Genomic DNA, 12,802 nt, shown 5'->3' with positions numbered 1-12,802 from the left:
ATTAGATGATAACTACGAGAAGCAATCTTTTATTCTAAGTTTTTTTGGAATTTCGGGAATTCGGCTACCAATAGCAATATTTGATATTAGTGCCCCCCCCCCCCTCCCCGAAAAAGATCCTTTGTAAATAGGGTTATCAAAGCTTGATTAAGCGGAAGTCATGTTCTGCTATTTTATTCTTTTAATTTTACCGGAACATTGATTTATATTGTATTTATATACCATATATGAACTATGCAGGCTCATTTGGGTATCCTTTTCTAATTTTTGATACGAGTGCACATGCTTTTTTTTCATAGGAATTATAAATAATTACCATTGTAAAGAAGTATTTTCTACAAGTTGCGTTATAGTGACTTTTTGTAAATATTTATTCTACATTATGTTTTTTTTTATCAGATATAAATAATCTTGTTCATTATTTGTGTCTACCATTTGTATTATAATGAATTGTGTGTGTATATATATAGTCTAAAGTATTCTTTTTATCGTATATGAATTACAAGTGTTCATACCATTTGTGTTATAATGAATTTTGTATTTATATAATCTATAGTATTATTATTATTTTTATCATCTATAACAAGTGTTCCCGCCAGTTGTGTAATAATGAATTGTGTATGTAAATATTAAGGTTCATTTTGTAGTGTATTTGTTTAACACATTCACCTCATCATGCTCATGAAGACAAAATAAAATGAAATATTTGATGGTATTGTTTTTTTTCTTTCTTTTCCGTATTTTACATGTTTAACTGATTTCTGCACTTATTTCAGTTAATATTATTAAATGCAGTATACGGCTAGAGTTGTTCGGACATCAATAACTTTTTGAATCTAGCATGGAGTTTTACCAAACTAAACATATTCGGACATGTCGGATGTGTCTACATTTTGAGTTGCAAATGTCTGGTTATTAATGTATTTCAGTTGTTTCCTGTAATTAGTTAATATTTTAGTTCTATCATGTACAGCTTTTGTTTATTAATTTTATAAATTTAGTGTTTGCAAAAGTATAAATTGTTCTAAATGATAAGGATGTTCTGGTAACTAACAGAAAACCCTGGCCGTTTTTGGCACAACTTTTTTGATCTTTTAGTCCTCGATGCTGTTCGACTTTGTGCTTGTTTCGGCTTTCAACCTTTTGTATCTGGGCATCACTAGTAGATCTTGTGTGGATAAAATGCACTTCTGGCGTATTAAAATTTGCAACTTGTTGCCTTTTGTTGACTGTTGTTCGTGTGTTTCTTTCTCAATTGTATTCTCCAATTTATTTATATTGTAGTCCTGTGGTGTTGAGTTGTCATCTTAATATTATATTTCACAAGGCTATAAAAGGGGAGGTTTGGCATGCCACAAAACCAGGTTCAACCCGCCATTTTTTTCTTTAAAAATGTCCTGTACCAAGTCAAGAATATGGCCATTGTTATATTATAGTTCGTTTCTGTATGTGCTACATTTTAACGTTGCGTCGTTTGTTTTCTCTTATTTTTTAGTGTAAATTCACATTGCATTAAGACGTGTCACGGTACTTGTCTATCCCAAATTCATGTACTTGGTTTTGATGTTATATTTGTTATTGTGGGATTTAATCTGTTGCTTGGTCCATTTCTGTGTGTGTTACATTGTAGTGTTGTGTCGTTGTTCTCCTCTTATATTTAATGCGTTTCCCTCAGTTTTAGTTTGTTACCCCGATTTTGTTTTTTGTCCATGGATTTATGAGTTTGAACAGCGGTATACTACTGTTGCCTTTATTTAGACTATTCCTTTTCCAATAAAAAAAATAGATATTCAAAGCAAAAATTTGGATAAATTTTAAGTTTTTTACTATTCCATATCTTTTTGGTTAGTGTATATAATAGAAAAGAAAGTATCCATCCATGACACACAATCAATATGTACAAAGCAAAACAAAAACATAGTGTCGCCTTTGAAACGGAACTAACAAAAACCTGACCTCGCTGCAAGTTTTAAGATGGCCTCTAGCACCGGTTTGAGCGGAATTCTTCGCAATCTGACGATCACGCCTCAACTGTGAATTGAATAACACAACTATGGAATAATAGCAATTATATGAACCTTGCTAAAATCAAACATGTTCTGTCCTAATAAAGCCTGACAAGCACACTGAAGATATCTGAAAACGGAACCATTTAGGCAAACTCGGTCGACATCGAGATAAATGTTATATAATTTGATGAGATTTATCAATAGGGTAAACAATAAGGGTATATACTCTGTAAGATGTTACACTACCAACGAGAGCCTGGTAAAAAAAAACACAGTAGAAAGTAGTACTATTACATATAAAAAAACAAATTAGTTCATACGCATAGGCGTAAATATCAAACTATGTAGAATATATTTTGGTATCAAAAGAAAGATAAAAAAATCTGATGACCCTTGCCTCAGGTTAAAGTTTTTGGTCAAGGTAGTTTTTGGTCAAGGTAGTTTTTGATGAAGCTGAAGTCCAATCAACTTGAAACTAAGTACATATGTTCCTTATGATATGATCTTTCTAATTTTAAAAACAAATAAAACGGTTGACCCCAATTTCACGGTCCACTGAACATAGAAAATGAAAGTGCGAGTTTCAGGTTAAACTTTTTGGTCAATCAACTTGAAACTTAGTACACATGTTTCCTATGATATGATCTTTCTAATTTTAATGCCTATCTATATTTTGTACCCATTTTCACGGTCCATTGAACATGGAAAATGATAGTGCGAGTGGGGCATCCGTGTACTTTGGACACATTCTTGTTACTGACAGTTTTAAATAATACAAAAATGTATGAATTAATTCTTCAATTGAGGGCATACAAAGGCTGTTATTCAGATATCAAATACCTGTATTTGTGTTTCCAAAGTGCCAGAAACCAGTAAATTGACTCCTCCCGACGAAATTATAACAGATGTAGCCCGTCTTACTAAACACTTGTATTATTTTAGATAACTTCGCAGACATTAAAACACTGTTGAAAAATAAAAACAACACGTTTGATAATTTCATGCGACCGAAGCACTTTGCCGGATTTACCTTCATCAGGAACGCTCAAAGAAAACAATTTGAAATCCGACGATGTATAAGTACCGAAACCGTTGACAAAAATGCCTAAAATAAAAAGCCAAATTCATCTAAAGTCAACTTTGTCTAAGGGAGTTGTAACCTTAGTTTCTTAATAATTTCAAAATTTATAAACAGACAATTTTAGATAGTACGTAAAGAGTAAATATCTATTTATACTCAACACATGTTTCGTTAAATTTTAGACTGGATATCAATTTGTTAGACATCAATATTCATAAAATTTGATAAAGATTCATTATGGTTAGGAGAGAAAATACTGTTTTCTTTTGCATTTAACGTACATATATGTCTGGAATTAAATGTATATGTCAAAATTTTGCTTAAACCTTCATGGAATGTTATTACACTTAGAAACATTTATCCTCAGAATCAAGAAATGGCATCAGATGAACAAGTTTGATTTGTTTATAAATAAACTCATCATAGATACCAGGACTAAATTTAGTATATACGCCAGACGCGTGTTTTGTCTACAAAAGACTCATCAGTGACGCTCGAATCCAAAAAAGTTAAAAAGGCCAAATAAATTACGAAGTTGAAGAGCATTGAGGACCAAAATTCCTAAAAGTTTTGCCAAATACAGCTAAGGTAATTTCTGTAGTTAACTGATATATAAACTTTGACACTTTCCCCATTTCTATTCTCAATTTTATTGTTCTTATGTTGTGCTGTTTGACCGCTGACTATATATAAGGTAAGAAGGGTTGAGTGCTCATACAAATATTATAGTACAAAGCTAGTATATTTTTTTGAGTGGTTGTAATTTGTTGAAAGCTATCTTATTTGTGTTTTATCATTGTTTTGTTGTTTAGCAGGTGGTTTGTAATTTCAGTTAGAATTGTTTCTCATTTTGACATGTCAATCTTTATAGCTGCTTACTTAACGATGTAGGTCTGCTTATATTTGTTAGCTGAACATATAGCTGCATATATCCATTTGGAAATTTATTGATAATTGTATATTTGTTGTAACATTGGCAATTATACCAAGTTACCTCTTTTGTATGGTTCATTTGTTTCGCTGTTAACAATACAGTTTTACCCTGACAGCAGTAATAACATTGTATAATATTATATAAATAACACATAGCTGAGAGGGTGATAGAGCAGATTGGTACACCGAGAAAAAATTGTCAACCGCGGCGAAGCCAAGGTTGACAATGCTTTTTCGAGGGGTACCGATCTGCTCTATCACCCTCTCAGCTATGTGTTATTTAATTTATTATACTGAATGTCCTATCATTATTGTCTTTTACAGATGAATTTTATTTAAAAGTATTTTCTATGGAGTCACGTACCAACGTTACGGGTACAAATGGATTAGAAAAATCAACAGAAATGAAGTAAATAGACAATGATAGTGCATTGACTTGACATTTATAAACAATATAAGGATTCGTCCCGAAAACAAAAAAATTATTTGTAGTTATTGTGTTATTGTTATTTATTTGATTTAAATTTTGGGGTGAAATCCCTCATATCTGGCGGAGACATGTACATCACAATGAACATGATGAAATATATACCATCTGTTGAAACCAATCGATGGTGAACCAATGCGTTTAAGTAATGTATGGAATAAAATATCAACAATAAGCATAACGCATAATGTAAAAGGTTTTAAAGAAACAATATTAACAAGAGAAATATGTTTTTCCAACAATTGTAAAAGAAATAAGTTTGAGTCGTTCCACGCTTCGTTGTATAGTAAATTAGAACTTTAAGCATTGCCTTTAATAACTTGATGTGAATTCAATTCATTGTCGTTTAAATTACCGATTTTTGATTGGTCTAGCCGAGAGGGTGAAATTCAAAAAAATTGTCACCCGCTCAGCCATGTGATAGAGTAAATTAACACCCTCGTATTAGCCAATCAAAATATGGCATTTTAACATGAAGTATTATAAAATCATCTATCATCAAATGTTCATATATAAATATTGTGCTTAATTTAAAAGAATGTTAGACTGAACAAACAATTTTGAAATACATACGTACATGTTTGCATATATATTTTATATTAAAAATGGTATGTGTCGCTTGTAATGAAAATCTTAGAATGAAAGAATTTGAATACAACAGCGGCAGCCCCAGCCTAAATTTTTTGCATAAATCCGTTAATAAATTAAAGTTAAAAGGAAGAAGACTAGATTGCATCATGCCTTCGCGGGTATGTTAATGCTGTATTTTCGAAAAAATGAAAAAATGATACTTAAATTTCGACTTTTAATAAAAAGACTTTTTGACTCATTTATAGTGTAATTTGTTATATTTTTTTAGTTTTGCTAGTAAGTTGACAATATAAATTTCGTTTTCAAAAATAACATTCTCAAATTATCACGTGGTTATCACGTGACACTCAAAATCTATTTATAAACGTGAAAACAGTAAACTCAAAAGTGCTAGCGTGTAGACAGTCTTGTTTTTCTAAATATTGTTATCTGTGGATAGCTTATATACCAAAGTATTAGAAAAGTGCTACTCGCCTCCTTTGAATAAAAAGATTAAATACATAAACGGAGATTTTCGACTGAATTGTGCCAAAAATACTTTGACCTTCAGATATTACAACGTCTAACACTTAAACGGTATTAACAACATGAACCGAGTAGCAGTTTTCGATAAATATTAATATTCAGCTTTCTGTACGTTAACTTGACCCAAAAATTCATCATTTCTACACGCTAGCACTTTTGAGTCAAAGTTAACGTGTTTCAAATTTTTTTGTGTCCGACATTGTTTACAAACGCACAAGTGACTTTCAAAGGGAAGTAATTCTGTAAACAGAAATAAAAATTTCAGTCATCGGGAAATTATTGCTGATCTTTATTTAAATGTACTTTTTGTTGCATCTTCTCCATAACCAAATATTTAATAAAGGAAACAAACTATTTAAATATATATATATTACTCGGAGAATAGATCAGAATGATTATAATTACACATCGGCTGGGGGTATGAAGCCCCTTTTCTTTCTGTTTGGTATTTTTTGGCAAAAAAATTATGTATTGAATTTTTCTACGGACACTGTAGCTTTATCTACCAATAAAACATGACCTCCGTGTATTCGCACAACAGTGTGGGAAGTGTCGTTAAACACCATTCAATCAATCAGATAGCTCTTTGCATTCTATTTTGTCAAGTGAGGGGCCTCTCATGTTTGGGTTTTGCCACTTGTAACAGTGTAAACTTTTAGAGTGTACAATAAAATCATGAATCTTGCTCATTCTTCATAAATCATACAGACCCATACACTGTACATTATTCAGTCGTTGGTCATAGTGGCAATCACACCATATATAAATGACAGCTTGAAATATATTCAATGTCCTGCTTTTTCTCTCTCTCAATAAATTTAATTACCACATGCTGATAGAAAACATACTTTAAGAAAAATAGATGATGATTTCATAACAAAAAAACTTATGGTGCCATGGTCAGTAAGTATGGGACTATTAAATCAATTTATACCAAATATGATAGTGCAAGAGCTAATGGAAATTTAATTATATTTTAAATCCTGCAACATTTTTTTCACACATACCCTTTATACACCATGTACACATTCAATGAATATTCTGTGTCTCATTCAAGCATTATTAACTTAAAACTCCAAAATATGTATTTATTCTATGTATGTATATATGTACCATTATCTCTGTAACTTATAAATTTGCAGAATATTTTCTTTTACAGCTAATTTCCTAAAGCTTGTAGAGTAAAACTTTGGTTGACTTGCTTGTCTTGTTTGTATAAATATTTACCCAGGCTTAAAGCTTAAAGCACTTAAGATTGTCATCTTCAAACAATAAATATAGGCAAACTTAAACCTGTAAATATTATAGTGAAATTCAATTGGATGTTATCTAAATTATTATTGTACAATATACAAACAAAGCAAGCAAGGTAACCTAAGTCTTGCTCTACATCCTTTAGGAAATTAGCTGTAATCTCTTTTTAAGGTACAGGAAACAGAAATATAGGTATATATAGGGTGTAAAGTTTATTTAAAGAATATATGATAATAATTTTGCAGGGTAAAGAAAAGATGCTATTTGAATAAAAATAATAGAGAAAAATTCTCATAGCAACTAATTGACAACCCCCTCACCCCCCCAGTTCAGATCCCAATTAATGAATCTGTGGCCTAAATCTGTGTAAATTAGAAAAATCATGAACTTGGACAACTGTTTTGATTATCTATATTTTATTAATATCAATATAATATATTATCTTTTATAATTGCAATGCTAACCATCAATGAGGTGTTTATTTTTAAGGATAAAACAGCATAAAACTAGCAGACATCAGTTTAAATCATGTTGAACTGAATAAGAAAAGTTATTATAATATTTATCATCAGTTAAAGCTTCATGTAATTAGATAATTGAATTAATATTGATAATTGCTCCTCAATAAGCATTATTTGGTACTTTCTGAAAAGGGGGTGTGAATGTTTTTGTAAGGGAATATATATATATGATCAGTGTCTGAAAACCTTAAAGTTTTTCATTTAACCCAAGTAATTTAAAATATACATTCACTGATTGATTGATTTGAAATTGTGTATTAAATGCAGCTAACATGACTTATTTTACTTCATGTGGTATGTTTTTCAATGTGTCACAACTTACCATCATAACCAAATAACATAGATTTTTTTTGTTTTTGTTATAAAACATGTTTCACAATCATTGAAATTAGGGAATGAGTGTTCCTATTGATGAATCTATATATGCTAATTTGTATGTGAAAACATTTCATCATTCCTAACACTTTTGCTTTTGTTTCACATTATTATTAATAAACACTATTAATGATTTTGATTTTAATATTCCATGGAGCACAGCTAAATATAATTTATCCACTGAATGAAATCTCAATTTGTACACAGTGACACATTTATGAAGTAAAAGTTCTGTGAAACATCCTCTCCTCAGTGATCATAATTAGGACACAATATCACATATGTATTCCACTTTCTTATAAATTTTTCCTTTGTTTGATCATGAACTAACACATGTTCCAGAATCATTGCAGTTAGTTATTCATTCATTTCAATATATTTCCTTTTCCTGAACCTGCTTTTTCATACAGTAAATTTTTTCTCACTTTTTTTTTTAAAACAGTCAATTAAATTCTAATTTGTATTCCTTTTAGCACAGTTAAAACAGTCTTGATTCCATTAATTTTGTCACACATATGTATAAGTAAAGAGTTGTCTTTTCAGAAAAATGAATTTTCTCTTTATATCTCATGTACAGGAATCTGATATGAAAATAATATCCTTGTTTGGGTATCATTTGTTGATCTTCCTTAGAATGAAAAGTGCAGTCCTTGTGTCTTATTCATTTTATCAATTGTGCTATTGTATTGGAAGTAGCCATTGTTTCTCATTCATCTTAAAATCCTGCAAAAAAAATGATATTATTATACACAATATAATTAATTTATATGCCCCATTGCTATATATATGCATAATATCTATTACTTCAATCACTGAACTTGATTTATATATTATGCTCTTAATGTGCCCTGTTATTAATATTTTGAACATAACAATTATCTTATTTATATTCTTATTCTGATACAAAAAGAGAACTTCAATATAATCAAATTTTAGTAAGCTTAATAGCTATAGCCCTTAGTATCAGCAGTGGTTGGTAAACCTAATAGTAAACTTACATGTTTGTAATAAAATAATTGCCATGCTTGTTTACTTTCTTAACACATAAATATAATAGACAGAGTAATCTAAACTCATAAGCAATTAATCTTAAAATAGCTTTCATATCACTTCATGTGACTAAAAAATATTAAAGTGTCAGTAACAATAATATAATATTTGAATGCTTACATCAAAATGCAGACTTTCTACATGTCAACTCACTTGGAAGCAGTAAAAAAAACAGTGAATACAAATTCTGCAAAAGACAAATATAAAATTGCATAGTCAAAACTTTAAAGCAATAAACACACCAAAAGTTTTTTGTTAAACATGTAGGAAATAGGCAATAAAGGAGATACTTAAAAAAAACTGTTAGGTATTTAATCTGTATGATATTGAAATATTTATTACATCAATGTAGATTGACACCTTTTAAAGTCATTATTTGGATTAGCAAATCCTACAAGTAATCAATAGTCTTTATGTCAATTGAATGAAAGTGGTGATCAATTTAAAATTTTCATGTCTATTACTAAAAATTAAATTGGATAATATATTAACTGAGATGAGCAAATTCTCTCATTTTGTAAAATCTCAGTAGCCTGATAACTGAAATATAACTTTAATAATAGTACATTTTATTTGTTTGAACATGCATTTATAAATTCTGGTATTTTTTATAAACTTAGAAATGACAATGGATATATAAATACTATTTGTGAAACAAATCCATGTTTTATTTTAATAAAATTTATGCTTAAATCACAATGAAAAAAAAATAATTCTGAATTGAAACAATGTCATTCTCTGTTTAAAATGTAAAAACACCAACACTGTTCATTTGCGTAGGTGGTGTATAAAAGTATAAACAAAAAATGACTAAGCTTAAGGATAGGTAGACTGGGTATGATAATATAGGGGGTGCAGTTAGCTTGGGAAAAATCAAGTCTAATAAAACTAATATTAAAACAATCTTTCTCCGAGCATTGTTTCCATTTAGCTAACTTTATTGTTTCGTTGATTGATTTATAGGTCAACGATTTTCGTCGTCGGTTATCGAAATAAATGACGAATTATAAATGTTTTGATTCACTTCAACAAATTCAATAAGAAGAAATGGGTACCGGTGATAATGAGTTACAATTTACAACGTATTTACCTCAAAATGTATGCTAAATCCACCTTTCCATTGTGATTTTCATGTGCCGACTTCTGTGACAAGGTGCTCAACAGCTGATAATAATGACTGTGACGTGACAAGCTAAACATTGACGTTGATGAATCTTAGTTTTTGGCGATTTTCTTACTTAAAACTGTAAGTGTTCAAGGGAACAATGATCATGTATGAAGATATTGTTAATGTCGCAATGCCGTTGTCGAAAAACAACAAGTTGATAAATCTTTGACCTCGGTGAAGCCAAAAAATCACCACTCTATAGCAAATTCTCCCAACGTCCGATTTAGCCAATCAAAATTCGTATAGTTTCGAAAATGACGTAATAGATGAGATTTCGATGCAATCACCAAAAATTGTAAAAAATTATTTGAAACCGCATTAACCTTCCCGCGTTGTATATGGATGCTTTATATTGCAATATTTATGTAATGTCTTATGTCCTTTTATCTTTGGCTCAGATTCATGGTTGATGGACTACTTACAAAATTGTCACGTCATGGGAAGCTCTCACTTGTGAGTGATATGATATTTTGTAAATGGGATCCTTGCTAGGCCTATACTCTCTCGGACTTGGGTCACCTGACCTCAGCCTCATTTCTTTGATCATTGTTTTAGTTAGGTGTACGGGTCAATTCTTGGATACTACAAATAAATTATGAATTAATTGTAGGGAATGATAACAACCAACACTAGAGGCACTATTTAATTCATTTTAATGAAGAACTCGTTGATTGAAATTTAAAAAAATATATAATAGGATAAAGAGTTAAGAGAGTTTGGCATCCACATCATTTGAACCCTGGCTACGCCACTGGCATTACTCGCTAATTTTATTTAGTTGTGGCAATTTTAACATGTCACCCACACGAATTTGTTGTGGTAAATTTCGAATGTCACTGTGGTATCTTTTGGGGTTTTTTTTCTGTTTTATTGTACGCAGCTGTTGGTATTGTCTTTATAAAATTCAACCTACTATACTATTTATCAAATCAGTCACTTACAATACTGAAAAGTTTTATCTGATTTGTGATTGGGAACAAACAAAATAAGGATACTAGTAAAAAGTAAAATCACAAAAATACTGAACTCCGAGTAAATTCAATCGGAAAGTCCCTAATCATGCTAATCAAATGGCAAAATCAAATGACAAAACACATCAAATGAATGGACAACCAATGTCATATTCCTGACTTGGTACTAGCATTTTCAAATGTAGAAAATGGTGGATTGAACCTGGTTTTATAGCGCTAAAGTTATTATTTAACTCCGTTAGGACACAATGTAAACGATATTCTAATATTTTTACCCACAATGCAATATGCCGAGATTTCCTGGTTTTCGCACTGCTGTCAAAGATGACATTCCTTGAAGAAATGAAAGAAAATTAACTCTCTAGCCAACACTATGGTTTGATTTCTGTGGTCTCCATATGTTGAAGTTGTTGTGAGGTTGACGTCTGCTTGATGTTAAATAACAATTATAACTTTTCTGACAAGGATCCGAGTGGTATAGTTGATATCATCCCTTCGTAAGTTTTACAGACCCCATCACGAGTTAGTTGACCGTTATGGAATATATATTCCACAGATGATAGCTGACATGTTCCAAATGTCGTTACAACAATTCCGTTCCCCATTTCCCCGAGTGTGATTTACCGATCGAGACTCATTACTGGGTTTTATTTTCATGAAACACGATGGCTGTGACATGCAGAGCAGAATCTGTAAAACTTTCCGAAGCACCGGAGATCATCCCCAGTTTTTAATGGGGTTCGTATTGGTAAGTCTTAAGTTTTCTATGTTTTGTTTTGTGTTTACATTTTTCTGTTGTTCTTTTTCTCTTTTATCTCTCTTTTTCAAAAAATGATGAAGTAGCATTAATATCTAACAAAACATTCGATTATTAGTAAATGATTAAACGCAACATCTTGTCATGTTTGCTACAAGTAAAGATAAACATATGTTGATGACAATCTTAAGTTTACGTAACACGTGTTAAAACGTGGGTTTAATACAATACTTGTAGAGTCTTAACTATTGTTTTCTTAATCATGAAATACATATTTGTATTTGTTTTGTGCTTTCTCCTGGTTAATGATTTAGTCAAATCAGCTGATGTAGACGACGCGGGAAACGAGGATAACAATGTAATACCACCAAACAATGAAGACGCTGTTGAAGTGGATTCTGGTAAGTTTTGTTTAAGTTCTGACAAGTTACCAATGTGTTATAACAATAATGTATAACCACCAAACAATAAAGATGCTGTTGAAGTGGATTCGGTTTAGTCATGTTGAAGGTATAACAAATTACCAATGTATAATAACTATAATGTAAAACCACAAAACAATGAAGATACTGTTGACGTGAATTCTGGTAAGTCGTGTTTAAGGTCTGACATGTTACCGCTGTGAAATAACATTATGTAAAACCACCAAACAATGAAGACGTCATTGAAGTGGATTCCGTTAAGTTTTGAAAAAGTTGTGACAAGTAACCAGTTGATGTGTAATATCAATAATGTAATACCACCAAACAATGAAGACGTTGTTGAAGTCATGTTTAAGGTCTGACAAGTTACCGCTGTGAAATATCAATTAATGTAATACTGTGAAATCATTATTATTCGTTGTATACCAATTTTCGTGGATTTCGTGGGTTCAAGGGAACCACGAATTTAAAATTTCAACCAATTACAAATTTCCTAAACGAATATACGCAGACTTTGCCAAAACCACGAAATTATATATCCACGAAAATGCAAGTTTTTCTCAATCCACGAAAATTGGTACCCACGAAAATAAATGAATCCACAGTACCATCGAAAAAACGAAGACGCTGTTGAAGTGGATTTGGACTATGCGGTAAG

General features: G+C 30.9%; 1 long non-coding RNA gene across 1 annotated transcript; it reads right to left on the bottom strand.

The window, feature by feature from the left end:
- Positions 1-7,279: 7,279 nt before the first annotated feature.
- LOC143058777 (uncharacterized) lies at positions 7,280-9,147 on the bottom strand. The gene is made up of 2 exons (XR_012973225.1): positions 8,947-9,147; positions 7,280-8,499 (listed from the first exon to the last, which is right to left on the bottom strand). It is a non-coding gene; the product is annotated as an uncharacterized LOC143058777 (long non-coding RNA).
- Between the last annotated feature and the right edge of the window lie 3,655 nt (positions 9,148-12,802).

The sequence above is a fragment of the Mytilus galloprovincialis genome, chromosome 14 (assembly GCF_965363235.1).
Source record: "Mytilus galloprovincialis chromosome 14, xbMytGall1.hap1.1, whole genome shotgun sequence".
Taxonomy (NCBI): Eukaryota; Metazoa; Mollusca; class Bivalvia; order Mytilida; family Mytilidae; genus Mytilus; species Mytilus galloprovincialis.
Note: the sequence above shows the minus strand (reverse complement) of the source record. Positions and strands in the feature narration are given on the sequence as shown.